Consider the following 13,622-nt stretch of genomic DNA (forward strand, 5'->3'; position numbering starts at 1 on the left):
ATCCTGGCACGCCGTTCCCACCGCGTCAGCCAATCAGAACCGACAGCGAGAGATTGGGGGCGCCAGAGCCCCGGCGTGAATAAAACACCCGGGACCTGTGGGGCGGGGATGGGCGGGGCCGAGGCTTTGATGGACGGCTTCTCGCACCAATCCGAAGGGCGGACTTCGGGGCGGGTGGCCAATGGGCCGCCGGAGTAGGCGTGGCTGGCGGCGGGGGCGGGAGCGGCGGCCGGGGGGTGGGGGCGGAGCGGCGGCGGTGGCGGCGCTGCTCGGTGGCGACGGGCGGCGGAGGAGGCGCCGGAGGGAGGCGGCTGCGGGCAGCAGGTGAGCACGGCCGGGCCGCGATGTGGGGAAGGGCCTTCGCCGCGGCGGCCGGAGCCGCGGGCGGGCGTGACGGGGCCGTGCCGAGCCCCGCGGGGCGCGGGTGGGTCCGGCGGCGGGGGGGGCGCTGGAGGCGGGGGAAGCCTGCGGGGCCGGAGGGGATGAAGGGGGCCAGGGGTACCCCGGGAAAGTGCGTGCGGAGGCCGGGGGCGATGTGGGAGCGCCCTCCGGTCCCCGCCCCGGCGGGGGGCGGTGGGCGGTGGGGTGGGGCGCGATCCCCGGGGTGCGGTGGAGCGGGGGCCCGGCGCAGGTGGAGCCTGCGGGGGGCGGCCGCGGCACCGAAGGGCCCTGCGGCGAGCACCAAGCCGCTGGCCCGAGGGAGCGACCCCCGGGGCGGCGCCGCTTCATGGGCTCTCCCGGGGCTGCCTCCAGTGCCTGCGGTCTCTCCTAGGCCTTGAATCCCGGCCAGGTTTCCGTCAGAGGGTCCCTCCGGCGCGGCCGCTCCCGGGCGCTTTGTATCGCTTGCCGCCCCTGCGCGGCCGTGGGAGCGAGTGGGGGCTCCGGAAAGTAGGGGCTTCCCCGAAACCCGCCGCCCCGTCTCAGCTGGGGCTGGGGCGCTGTGAAGTTCAGGAGGCGTCGGGACGAGGCTTTGAGGCGATGGCGCTGACGACCCAGTCTGGCAGCGGGAGTTGTAGGGGAAAGGGCCCCTGTGAGCAGCGGGGCTCGTCTCTTTTCACCCGGTTCGTGGCTTGGCCGGTGCCTCAGTGCGTGTGCGGCAGCTCGCCAGGCTGCACAAAGGAACAGCCGGCTGGGTTCGGCCCGTCCTGCGGGCGCAAGAGGGATGTATGAGCAACAGCGGGCGGGGCGGGGGCTGCCGCGGGCCCGGGGAGCATCGCCTCGCTCCGTGCTCGGTGGGTCACGAAGGGTTAAAATGCAGCTCCCGTTCGGAATGCCCTTAACTCCTTTTATTGCGCTCACGGAGATGAACAGTCTTCAAGAATGAAATGATGCATCCCTCACAGGAGAGTTAATGTCTTGCAGCAGCTCCAGTGTACAACTCTTTCGGTCCAGTAGATTTATGTAACCTGCTCATTAATGGTTTATGAAATGATAAGGGAGCTTTTCTGTGTGCTGCTGTGTTTTCTGTGTTGTTGTCAATATTTCCTAATTCAGCTGTCTGGAGTCGGGGAAGCTTATAGCTGTCAACAGTGTCTATTTGTACCATTTAAGGGATTTTGTTTTGCTCTCTTGTTTTGTATTTTGATCATTCTGCATTTCGGGATAGGCTCCTGAATGAGGAGAGGGAGTAAAATGGAAGGCACAGTCATTCTCTTTGGCTATAGTAATACTTTAGGTATGACTTGTAACAAAAAATGTAAATATTTAAATGGGTTTCTGACTCAGTTCTATTTGACTTATTGATCTATGGTTACTGCTAAAATGGTCTTTATGATTATGCAGAAGTTAATAGTTACCATAGAGAAACAGTATTGTTTTTCTGTTCATCAGTGAATTTTTTCCATTTCTTCATCTCTTGGCAATTCTCTGTGGAAGTGCTGTTTTTTTTCCTTCGCAAAAGTCTTACAGAAGAAATAAAAATGTGAACGAAGTCCAAAACAATGAATTTCAGATGTGTTTATCCTTGCCTGTGATTCTAAGACTCTTGGTACCCCGAGTTATCCTACAGTAAAATCTTTTTAATCTGTAATTGCATAAAGTGTTGGTTTTAAGCCTCAGTAAAAATACAGATTTACAGAACTCTAAACATAACACATCAAAGATTATTTTTTCCTAAAGTATACATGTGAAATGCAATTCAAATCAGCCATGTAAATGCTTACTAGCAGAAAATGTATTTTTCATCCTGGGAATTGCATTCCTGAATTTATTATTTAGCTTAAATGTGTGGAAACTGAAGGCGCATGTAAACTAGACAGAGCAGACAAGTTTGTTTATCTTCTCAACCTAGTGTTGTGAAACCTTCTGATTTTGTGTTAGTAGCTTGACAGCATTATGCATTTAGGAAGAAAGAACCCAAACCAGCAAGCCACGTTGGGCTCTTAAAACTTGCCAGACTTTTAAGTCTTACATTTTGTAGTTTGATAGAGCTGCGTGGTGTCAGAATGCTCTGTAAGTAATTTTCTTTCCCACCATAATGGATGTGATGGGATAAAAACTTTCTGAAATTGTAGTGAAAGCCTTTGCAAAAGTGCTTCCCTCCCCAGGAATAGAAGCTATTGGGAAAAACATGTTATAGCAGATATTTTATTGTGTGTTTGTGAGAGCTTATTACAGCACTGTGCAGGATCCTTGCATTCTGCCTATAGCAGAATTTTATTCCACTAGTGATATTGATGGAGCTGCATAACATTGGGAAAAAAATTAATTGCTCTAATGCTATAGAAATTAAATCTTCTGCCCTCTAGAAAATATGTTTTACAGAATCTATCAAGTAAGAGATTGGCAGCCTAAGCTGGTGTAACTGATGACTTTGGGGTTGTATCCTACTTACTGCACTCATCTACTCATCTGACACTCTGCTGACTTTGTCCTTTTCTTTAGGGGAGGGTCAAAGTTTACTTATATTTTTATTTGTTTTGCCAGCTTATCAAGCAAGCTTGGTTTAAACTAATGTGAAATCATGTCCTTAGTCTTGTTTTTGGAGTTTACTTTGATCAGTGAACATATATTAAAATTACAGATTTCTTGTTCAGTTTCGGTTGATCTCGCAATTTTAATAAGTGAGATTGGAGCATATTGCATTTCTTTTTCTGCAGAATACCAAGCATAAATTCAATCAGCCTAAGACTTAGCATGTCCTCCACAGTCATACTATTGCATTACCACCAGAGCAGCCTTGATTTTTCTGCCAAAGCTTTTGCCAAAAGGATGTTTTTCCCTTTTAGTCTTTCTTTGCTGATCCAGCTGAAAATGGTCGTACAGAAAAATGCTAAGCTTCAGTTGGATCAACTGCCTGAACTGACTTCATGGCTATACAAATGTTATTGCTTGCATAGGAGGAGGAGGAGGCTGTGACCACTCTTTGCTGAAGCAGCTCTATTTTAGTTTTGCCTAAGCTTGTCAATAGACTTGGCAGCTTAAATGGAAGCTCTGGTGGTCATGTCTCCTTCTTGGCTGTGCATCTTCAGCTGCTGGCAAGGAAGCCTTTGTGGCTGTGAGTTAAGCAAAGTCCGGGAGTTAATCAAGCTAGTAGTAAATTGCTTTTTTTTGTTTTGTTGAATTTTGGTTGGATCATGTATCTGAACTGGCTGACCATCCAGGTCAGGGGGTGGAAATACTGTTGAAGTGGGGTTTGTGATGGGGCTGTGGTAGTTCTGATTGAAATTTCTTTGAGCTTGTCTGGAACCATACATTTCCATCAGCATGACCTGGGTTAAACAAGGACCTATAGCAAACTGTTTAAGCTGGCTTGGCAGATAAAAATCACAATAAATTGGAGAGTGTTCTTCCATTTCTCTCAGCTGGCATGTTGATGTGGGTGGTAACAGTAATGAGTGGAGGATGTGGAACTAGGGATGTGCTCAGTAACCTCAGACTGACACAGCTGTGTCTGGAAGAGGATTTGTTCTCATTCTACGGGTGGGATCCATCAAATACTCATTTTGAACTCATGTTCTTTATGGTGTATAGTTAAAGCAGATGTTGCATCAGAAAGAACAAAATTTTAATAACAAGCAAGATCAGGAAGACTGTTTGTTCCACTGTGCAGGACGTGGTTTTTGTTGTTGTTGAGGATTTTTTTATTTTGTTTTGTTTTTTCTTGTTTTTTTTTATTTTCCTTCATTTTTATTGACCAAGACTTGCAACTGGCAGACACCAGTTCGGAAGTATAAATGGCATCATGTCATATGTAACTGCAGTTAGACATTCATCCAGACTCCTTTGAAGTGTGTGGTTAGGAGATAGCTCTGAAAATGTGAATTGCTTTGTTTGGCATTTGTCTTACATAGTAATTTTTTGTGGAGTCTTGGTGTTCTGTAGTAGTAATTACCAGATGTGATGGCTTAAAGATGATTCTGAACACTAACTTGTGTTTCTGCAGAGTTGTGACTGAAAGTGTGTCAGGACAAATTAATTTGCGTGTGAGAAATTGCTTGAAAATATGTATGCCCAAATGTAAAGGTGCTCTTGAGGAAAATGTGAAGCCATTAATTTCAGAGTCTGGGGATCTGAAAGAAGCTCTTGGCTTCTTTGAGTGCTGAATCTGTAGGATTTTTGAGATTTTGCTGGTGCGTTTTGATACCGAAGCCAGAACCAAAGTTGTTACCCTTCTGAGTGAAACTGTGATTTCAAGTACAGTGTGTTATGACTTGGACCAAACTGTTTGGAATCTTTTTCTGATGACTTTTCCTTTTCTGGGAAACAACACACTGGAACTTCCCAGTGAATTGGATTATAAGCAGTACTGCAGGTATACCTAGAGAGTTTGCTCTTCAGAACTGCCTTCTGTAGGTGTGTACTTAGACATTGGCCTGGGCTTCTTCACTGATCTAAGAGCTACAAGTGTTACTGAGGCAAAGAAAAAACATGTACTTGGCCAGAACCACTCTTACTGTGTGCTAGCTGTTCTAAATTTGGATGTGACCACTCTTAATCAGTTTATTTTTCTGGGGCAAAAACTCCAAACATCAATGATGCCTCTTTCCTTCTACTTTTAATGTTGTTTAAACTTCATTAATGCAATTCAAGCCTGTGTTGAGGCTCCACTCTCAGTGGTGAACTGATTTTAGACTGTTAAAAAGCTTATTTCTGTAATCCACCAGGACTAGAGATACCTTGGCATTTCCAGGGCTGTGCAGTTTGCTGATGGGCACCACTGAGCTTGTAAGTGCACCACTGAGCTTGTAAGTGCCAAACTCCTCGCTATTCAGTGTGCCTTGTAGTGCTGAGTGGCTGGTAAATGCTTGGGTCTTTAGTTAGCTGATATCTTTGTGTGTTGACTTAAGATTTTGAGTGAGGATAGTCTTCTTTCAAAGGCATTAGTTCATCAACTGCTGTAGTAAAAATCTGTGGAGACATGTGAAGGAATTTGTTCCCCATACGGAGGAATGACATAAATAGAAATTTGGTTCACAGTTAACATAGGCTGGGTGTAGCTTTTGTTTAGTAACTAATGATAAAAGTGTTGGATTTATATTTTTCCCACAGTATGCAGGAAAAGCAAGTATGTTCCTGCCTTCCAAATGTGTTTAACAGTAAACTTCTAATTTTGTTCTTGGGTGGTTTTTTCTGAAACTCAGTAGCACTAGACCAGTTTACGTGAAGCAAAGAGCCAAATACCATAGTCCCATGAAACTTAATTGCTGGGGTTTTTTCCTCTAATACTTGTTTCTTACTCAAATTAATCTAAATTCTGTGGGGAAGAAAAAAAACAGTGGGTGCTTTTTGTTACAAAAAGACAGTTGTTATTAATTTGCTTTGTACAGGCTGCTGTAACTGCAGGACTATAGAGCTGTATAGGTTATGCTTTGAGGGTTGTGGCTGCCTCACGTCTCATCAGTGGGACAAGTGAATTTTCCAACCTTTTCCTGTGCTTTACTACTATGCCTTTGGCATATACTTTACTTTTTATTGTCAGAGTCTGCTTAACATGGTATTTCTGCTGACTACTTTTGATTTAAAAGAGTGAGATGTGACACTGTTTCCAAAAAGCCAAAAGGCTTAATGTGGTCTAAAAAAGTCCAAGAAAGAATTTACCCATCATTAGTGTGGTACTAGTCAAGGTTTAGTGCTTTGGGCTGGGGTTCTTGTGCAAGTTCTTCCTTGTAGTTCTAATCAATGCAGAGTCTGATCAATGTTGAGTTGTCGCATTTCAGGTTGAAATGTACATCACCTGTGCATCAAGTTCCCTAACCCAGTCTGAAAATCTGTGTATGAGAATTAGCTCGTCTAGTTTAAGGTCTTGCATAAACCCAACTTTACAGGATTCAGTGGCTGTGATGTTGGTTTTGCTTTTTGTATTTTAGCACATACCTAGTGATAGAGCTTTTTGGGGTTTCTTTCCTCTCCCCCCGCCTTCCAGTTGAATTATCAGTAAGCTAGTTAATAGGATTAATTGTGTGCTCTCATATTAACAGACCTTGAACATTATCAGAGTTTAATATTGATGTCCAATTTTGCTTGTGTCTGTAAAGTTTAGCATTTCTGTGTAGGTTACAGTGTCTGTGTGAGAAGCATCTCTTATGTAATGTGCTCTTTCTTTAGCTGGATTTGCACAGGGTAGCTTTGAAAGAGTGTCATGGCATTTGTATGTATGTTTATTTACACATGAGGATTTCTTGCTATTATTTTAAATGACATGAATTTGTCAGAGGCCATTTGCTAGTTTAAAGTGCCTCTCAACTGTGCCATGCAGGGATTTTCCTATGTTGAGTAAGCAGCCTGTAAAAAGCCACTCAGTCTTTGAGCAACTGGGCAGTGCTGTGTATTTCTCTTAGCTTGGTAGCAGGAAGCCAGCCTCCTGCAAGGGAATGAAGGACTGCAATTCAGTTGGCCTGTATCTTTTTTGCTAGGATATTTTCTTAAAGTGTCTATAAAATAGTTGATTTTTTAACAACCTTTATGTAGCTGATTTTATGTATAAAATCTAAGCTATGGCTTGGATTTACCGTATGCAGCTGGCAAATAGAAGACTGTCATTGAATGCTTTATCAAACTGTCTGCATGTGTTTTGGGTAGGTGCATCATGCTAATACAATGTCATTTATCATTGTAAGTTGGCTTGACCCAAACTTTAACAGCCAAAATATATGAATATTTCTTTGCTGTCAGGTGGGGTAGGGTATACCCCTTTAAAGAGGTATATGCTTAGTGCTGTCTAAAAGTTCTCCTCGCTCTTGAAAGTACAGAATTTGTTTCTCAGACATGACCTTTATTGACCTATATGACATAATAGAGATTCATGTCTATTACCTCACATTTCAGATATGGTCCCATACTTAAATTTTATTTTCAGTTGAAATAAGTTATTCTCTGTGTAGTTAACTCTTGCTTTGGGCATCATTTACTTTGCCCGTTAGAGTTTGTTCTCAAAGTAGTCATATCCACAGTGTTCAGCATCTGCTCCATACACAGACCAGGAACATAACTGTGACTGGAAAAGGCAATGTGGTTTGTCTGCCTACAGTATTTGTTGACTTGAAGATAAGGACCCAATTCTGAAAATCATACAGTGTAAAGAATATTTATCGTTCAAGCAGATAAAAAAATCAGCTCTACCATATACTGATTTAACTACTGTTAAATTGTTATTCTAGTGCTGTAGACATAGTTCTTCCTTTCTTCTGAGGCAGGCTGTGCTGAGGTAGGAACACAGATATACCAAATACAGTGGGGTCGTGTGAACTGTGGAAATTTTATTCTTGTTTTGGAAATCCTAGGGAAGATAAAGAAGGAGATGATAATAATAATTATTTTTGAGGAAGTCCAGGATGAAAATCTTTATGATTCTGTCTTGATTTCCTTATTCCCTCAATTTTCTGCTTTAATTTCTTAATAATGTACTGCAGTGTTTTGCTATGAATATCATAACTTGGTTATGTTATTATAACTTGGTTATGGTGTGCCTTCTCCTGTTGGATATTTTCTCTCACTTGCAGGAATTTGGTTAATTTGATAGTGTATTGCTGTCTTTCATCTCCTGCATTTCAGACAAAAAAAAAAAAAAAAAGTAAAAAATGAATTATGTATTCAGAGGTAAGAAACTTTTTTGGAATGTGACACATCCTGGAATTTTTGAGATGCTGGATCATGACTTACCTCCAGTCTTGCCTGATGACAGCTAAACTTCTTGCACTTCTGAATTGCAGTTCAAAATCCCAGGACTGTTTGATTGTATATTCCTTTCTTGAATTGAATAAATGATAAACTATTTCCTTTTTCCGGGTTTGTTTTTAGCAGGATCAGTCCCTGTTTTCATTTCTGCAAGCACTAGCCCCAGAGCTTTGGGTGGGGGAGAACAAACAGAGGGGCTGTGCTGTTGCTAAAAGGAAGTGACATGGATCCGGTGCATACAGCTAATGTAACTATGATGTAGTACATTTTGGAAATGGTTCTGCCCGCCTGCCTCCCTCACCCTCCAAAGATCCCACCTGAGATGAAGATTATGGCTTCAGGAGCTCTTTCCTGGAGCTTCTTCTAGATGCATAAGTGATTTCTGTGGCCCAAGTAGGGATGGCTCTGTCCTTTTTCAGTAGAGAAGCATCTGTAAGTCTGATTATGTGAGTGGCCAACTGCTGATCGTCGTGTTACAGGACCCAGGTTTCAGAGATGGGAACACATCTCAGATCCATCAGTGACGGTACATCTCCAGGTACTGTCATATTGTTTTGGTATCTGCTTCTAGCAGATACCAAGATTTGGTTTAAACCAACTGGGTCCTACTCACTGCCTTGGCTCTTGCTTCTCACATAGTTTGTCACAGTCTAGCGGCCAGAATTATTTCTGTCCCCTTGCATAATGGCCCTAGAAGAAGGGGTTTCTGAAAGTAAAGGCTGTGCAGCCATCTGACCACAGGTAAAGAGTAGTAACTAAATGGATGTCTTTGTTCCTCATGGAATTAGATCAAGTGAGAAATGTAAACTGGTGTGATTCAGAATTGTAGGCAAATGCTAAAACTATTAATGTGGTGATGAAGAAGACACGGTTTATCTTGCTAATGTTAATGTTACCTTAGGGAAGAAAAGAGTAGTCCCAAAATCTTCCTTCCTTCATATTTTCTACAAAGAATGGGAAATACTTCTTTTACAGAGCTAAGCTATGGGACTTGTTTTTTTGTTGCCCTTCACACATTGTTTCTGGCTCCAGTTACATTTAGAAATATACAAACATGCTTACTTCAGTCTTAATGTGGCTTTTACACTGTAAATGATTGCTTATTGTTCAGTTCACTGTTTCAGTGTTTGGTCTAGGTAAATGCTGCATGAGCTTCTTTTCCTCTTTCAGAGACAGTCTTTCAACTTTCTATTGTGCATCTTTGCTGTGAGACACATTACATGTATAAAAACTGATCAGTTGCAGCTGAAATAGCTGCTATCATGAAATAGCTAATGATTTGTTGACTCATCTGAGATGGCATGGCATCTGGTCTAGTTCTGTACAGAGATACCAGATCAATCTACTGTGAGTTGTCCCAGTTTCTTCAGTGGAAAGGGACTGGCATCTGCCAATTTTGAGTTGTATCACTCCCAAATAATGAGGACTGCTGTTCTTTCATAGGTGTAAAATGCTGTCACATAGCTGTTATATTTTGAAATTCAGGTCAGAATTAATTCCATCTTCCAGGACTTGATTTCAGATATACTTTGGGGCATTTGTAGATAATGCCTGCAGTTCATGACCAAAAATCATGGTTTTACACTGCACTTTCCTTAGTTTTCCATGTGGTGCCGCATTTGTAAGGTATGTATGGCTGTCAGGGTGCTAAACAATACTGGCTTAAAGCTGCAGGCCTAATTGTTGGGATATTCTCATTTCATAAAATTGGGGATGATACCAGTGTGAAATACGCTGGGAATTGCTTCTCTCCACAGCTGTTTACGTGGAACTGTGAATAGCCTTTCTACTCAGGACTTAATAGCCCTTGAGATCTAAGCAATGAGTGCATTGAATTCTGGTAATTCTTAGCTCTTACTTCTTTTAGGCACCTCATCGTTATTGAAGACAGTGATTAGTTTAGTGATGTAGCAAGGATAGTCTTGGGTTTTTTTTAAGCTTTTTTTCCCAGAAGCACCACATTCGGTGTTTTCATCTTTTAAACACAAACCCATAGTTTGTTTGATGTGTCAGGTGTCAGTAACGAGTACTTATTTAGCTTCAATATGCTGTTTAACAGGTAATGTTCCCCCAGTAATCCTGGTATGGAGTGTATGGAGATCAACATCATTTATGCATGGGTGCTAACGCAAGCGGCATTACTGTATTAAATTAGGTATGGCATAATTCTGTGTTTACTTTGGGTACTTCATTATCTGCTGTTTTAAATTTGGAACTGGCTTACAGAAGTTCCTGGGTTTTAATCCTAATTCTTTCATGCAATTTAGAAGTTGTTTTTATTTTTCTGAAGGTAGGAAATTGTGTTCCCCACAGGCCTTTAGTCCCAATAATGTTTGTAAAGAACTTAACCAAGAAAACTGTCATTAATATATATTATTTCTGACATTATATGTATTATAATTTCCTATAGGAGTTGAGATCATTTAAGTTCAGATGCATGTAAAATGTGTGAGGTGGTTACTCTTTAGATTGTAACATATTTCATTATTCTCAGACTTGTCCAGAGCAAAATTAGGGAAGTTCTTCTCATCCATTTAAGGTTTTTATGACTCATCTATTTGGGAGTAGAAATATCACTCGGGGTTCATCTGAAAGGTGATCAGAATATTTTAATGTGCTTAAAATTCACCTTTATTCTGTAGTAAGTGTAGATCACTGTGCAGTGGTCTTTAAGCAAGTACCAGAACATTTCTTCTAACTGAGACTAATGGAACATCTGAATATCAGAAATTCAGATTATCAGAAAGGGGAGGAGGCAGGGCAGTAGCAGATTGTGTGATTCTGTGAAATCAGTGAAGTAAATCCAAGGTGAAAGACTTGTTCAAAATAGAATTCTTGTGGTACACAGGAGGTAAAGGATGTTGAAGAAAATTGCTAATTTTGCAAACTAAAATGATTCATGGTGCAGCAGAGGATTTTGAGAAGGCAGCTGGTTCATGGATCCTCTGCTTTTTTCTTTTCCTTTTTGTTTTTTTATTTTTCAATTCTCCTTAACCTCTTTCCATAGAAACGTCAAGCCAAAAGGTGCAGGTTCTAGTAGTGAAAGGCCAACTTGTGAGATCTGGCTTAATTTGTATTTTATTTTACAGATCTAGTTGCTGATAGGTTATTTGTGGATAAATCCAGAAGACTTAAATTTTTCAGTATTAACATTTAGGTTCTTTCGATGCCAAACTCCAAGTGAATCATGTTTTAGTTATCGTGTGTATGGTGGAAAGTTAGAAATGGAAGAATCTTATTGAAATGAAAGGGTATTTACTGTTCAGTGTAGAAAATAAGACACAGACTTAAGGCTGAAGTCCTCTTAACTTTCTGCCTTACACCCCTTGGGATTTATAGTTACAAGTCTCTTTGGAAGTTTAAAACATTTCTTTGGTTAATGGGTTATTCCTTCTAACATGTCTGATAGATGTGCCTCTAGACAGGGTTATGGTATTCAGAGAAACAGACAAGGGTATCAGCTGTTAGCTCAAAAATGTGTTTCCCAAGCAAGTCCTGTTCACTAGCAAGTATTTTTGATCCTGTCAATGATGCTTGTAGGGATGTCTAAGGATGACTCGGGATATCTCATGAATTCTTAACCCGACTGCTGCCACTGGAAGAACTGTTCTGACTGTCCATTGTGTGCTTCTGCTGTGCCTTTTGTATTTGACTTTCTCATAAACCATAATCAGTCAATTCAGCACAAGGTATTTGCTGCTGCTGTGGTGAGCTGGATTGTCTCCAAGTGGTCTGGCAAATGCTGTCTAAGGAGGAACGGGAACTAGGTGGAGCACCGAGCAGTTGGGTTGGTATAGCCTCCTGCAAACTGGTTTTAAATGTGAACGAGCCATAATTTAAGTTTTCCAGTGCAGGGAATAGAGAAAATAATTTACAGATAGTTTAATGTAGTTCAATTTCTACCTGGAAGTAGCATGCTGATGATTTTTGAGAGGATGGGAGAGCAAAGGAAGTCGATTGTGTGCTTTGAGAGGGCAGATTGCACAATGTAGTAAACAATAAAGGAGCGACCCTTGAAAAAGTACAGTGTTTCAACTTTTTTTGAGGGAAAAGTGTTTTATGTCATTACTTTGAAGGTGTTCCTCATTCCAAAAAGAAAGTAATAAAGAATGCACTGGACTAGAGAGTTGGGCTTAGGGCAAGCATAGCCTTCTGTGTGCCAGTTGTGAGGGCCCCTTCTCAAGGAGGTGAGATTGGTGGAAGTTATGGTGACTGACTTGGGGACTTTTTTCTCCCCTCTTTCGTGTGTGGATGTAACACTCTTGGTGTGTGTGTTTTTGCTTTAAACAGGGATTGCTTGGTCAAGTGGCAGTAGGTTGTTGTTATGTGGGTAGCGGTGAACTGCACAGCCATGATTAGAGGGAACAAGTACTGGGCTTGCATGAGAACAGGTCCATTAGGGAACTTCGCTTACACAGAACCTTGAGCCATGGCAAAGTTTAGGCTGTGAGAGGAAGGAGGTTATTGCGTTTGGTCCCTTAATGTGTGTTTTCATCTCACCCCATTGCTGACTGCCCTTTCTGCCTCTCAGGGGAAAGAAGAAGCTGCTTTTGTCTGTGTAGTCTGCCTACAAAACCTTGTTTATTTCAGGAGCCACCTCTTACAGAGAGCTCTGAGCATTGATTTTTTGAGACAGATGCTCTAATGGAAATAAGCATTTATATGTTAGTTTCCAAAATGTCTTCATTTAATCAGCTCTTGCTTTCAGAAAGGCTGTGTTGTATTTCTTTCATTGAAACCCTGAGGCATCAGGGAGTTACTTGCCTCAACTGTTCAGTACAATCTGTAAAATTCCATCTTTCACTTGTTAAAGATGTAGAACCATCAACTGTACTAAAGATGTAGAACTATTCACTGTATCTAACATGTTACAGGCGGTAGCTGGGACGTGGTCACGCTGTTACTGTGTTCTGTGTAAGTGAAGCATCAAGTCAGTACCTTTGAACATTAACTACCACTTACTTTTGTAGCAAAAGTCTGTAACACTACCAGGTACCCACATCTGGACTGGGAACATTGTAGCTGATTGTCAGGCTGTTAGTCCCCAAGTCTGCCAAGAATACAGTGTTTTTTACGAAAAAAATTGTTAACTCTAAATAGCCTTTCTAAATGAAACCTGAAGTATAAGTGAGTTTAATTAAGTTGGAAAATTCATCACATGGACCAGTTATTAGGGAAGTAAACACCTTGTATTTATGGAAGAGCTAAAGAATTTTAGCCACGAAAGAAATGCTGCGTGATTATAGACTCAGGAAACTTTATTTGGGTAGGAGGAAGTGTTTAATTTCAGTTTGCTCCAGCTGACTTTTCTGTAATGCTCCATGATGCTAAATGCTAAGTAATCACTGTTTTTAAAAGTTATTTTGAAGTAAACTTGCATGTTCCATATAACCTGGGAGAAGAAACTGAATATTAAGTACGCTTTGATCTGCTTTCCTGGTAAAGATGCCTGCTGTGTTTATTCAGGTGTGCTTCAGTACTTGATGCTTACCATTTCTATGGAATTT

The 13,622-nt window shown here is 41.8% G+C and overlaps 1 protein-coding gene across 1 annotated transcript in view; it reads left to right on the plus strand.

The window, feature by feature from the left end:
* Positions 1–250: 250 nt before the first annotated feature.
* NUMB (NUMB endocytic adaptor protein) overlaps positions 251–13,622 on the plus strand; it is a 92,945-nt gene continuing 79,573 nt past the window's right edge. Inside the window, exon 1 of the mRNA XM_042048020.1 lies at positions 251–324. The gene's annotated coding sequence lies outside the window, so the exon portion shown is untranslated. The remainder of the gene's footprint in view (positions 325–13,622) is intronic.

Source organism: Corvus kubaryi, unplaced genomic scaffold (assembly GCF_017639235.1).
Source record: "Corvus kubaryi isolate FWS band 111438036 unplaced genomic scaffold, C.kubaryi_AGA036_p1.0 66, whole genome shotgun sequence".
In the NCBI taxonomy this organism is placed as follows: domain Eukaryota; kingdom Metazoa; phylum Chordata; class Aves; order Passeriformes; family Corvidae; genus Corvus; species Corvus kubaryi.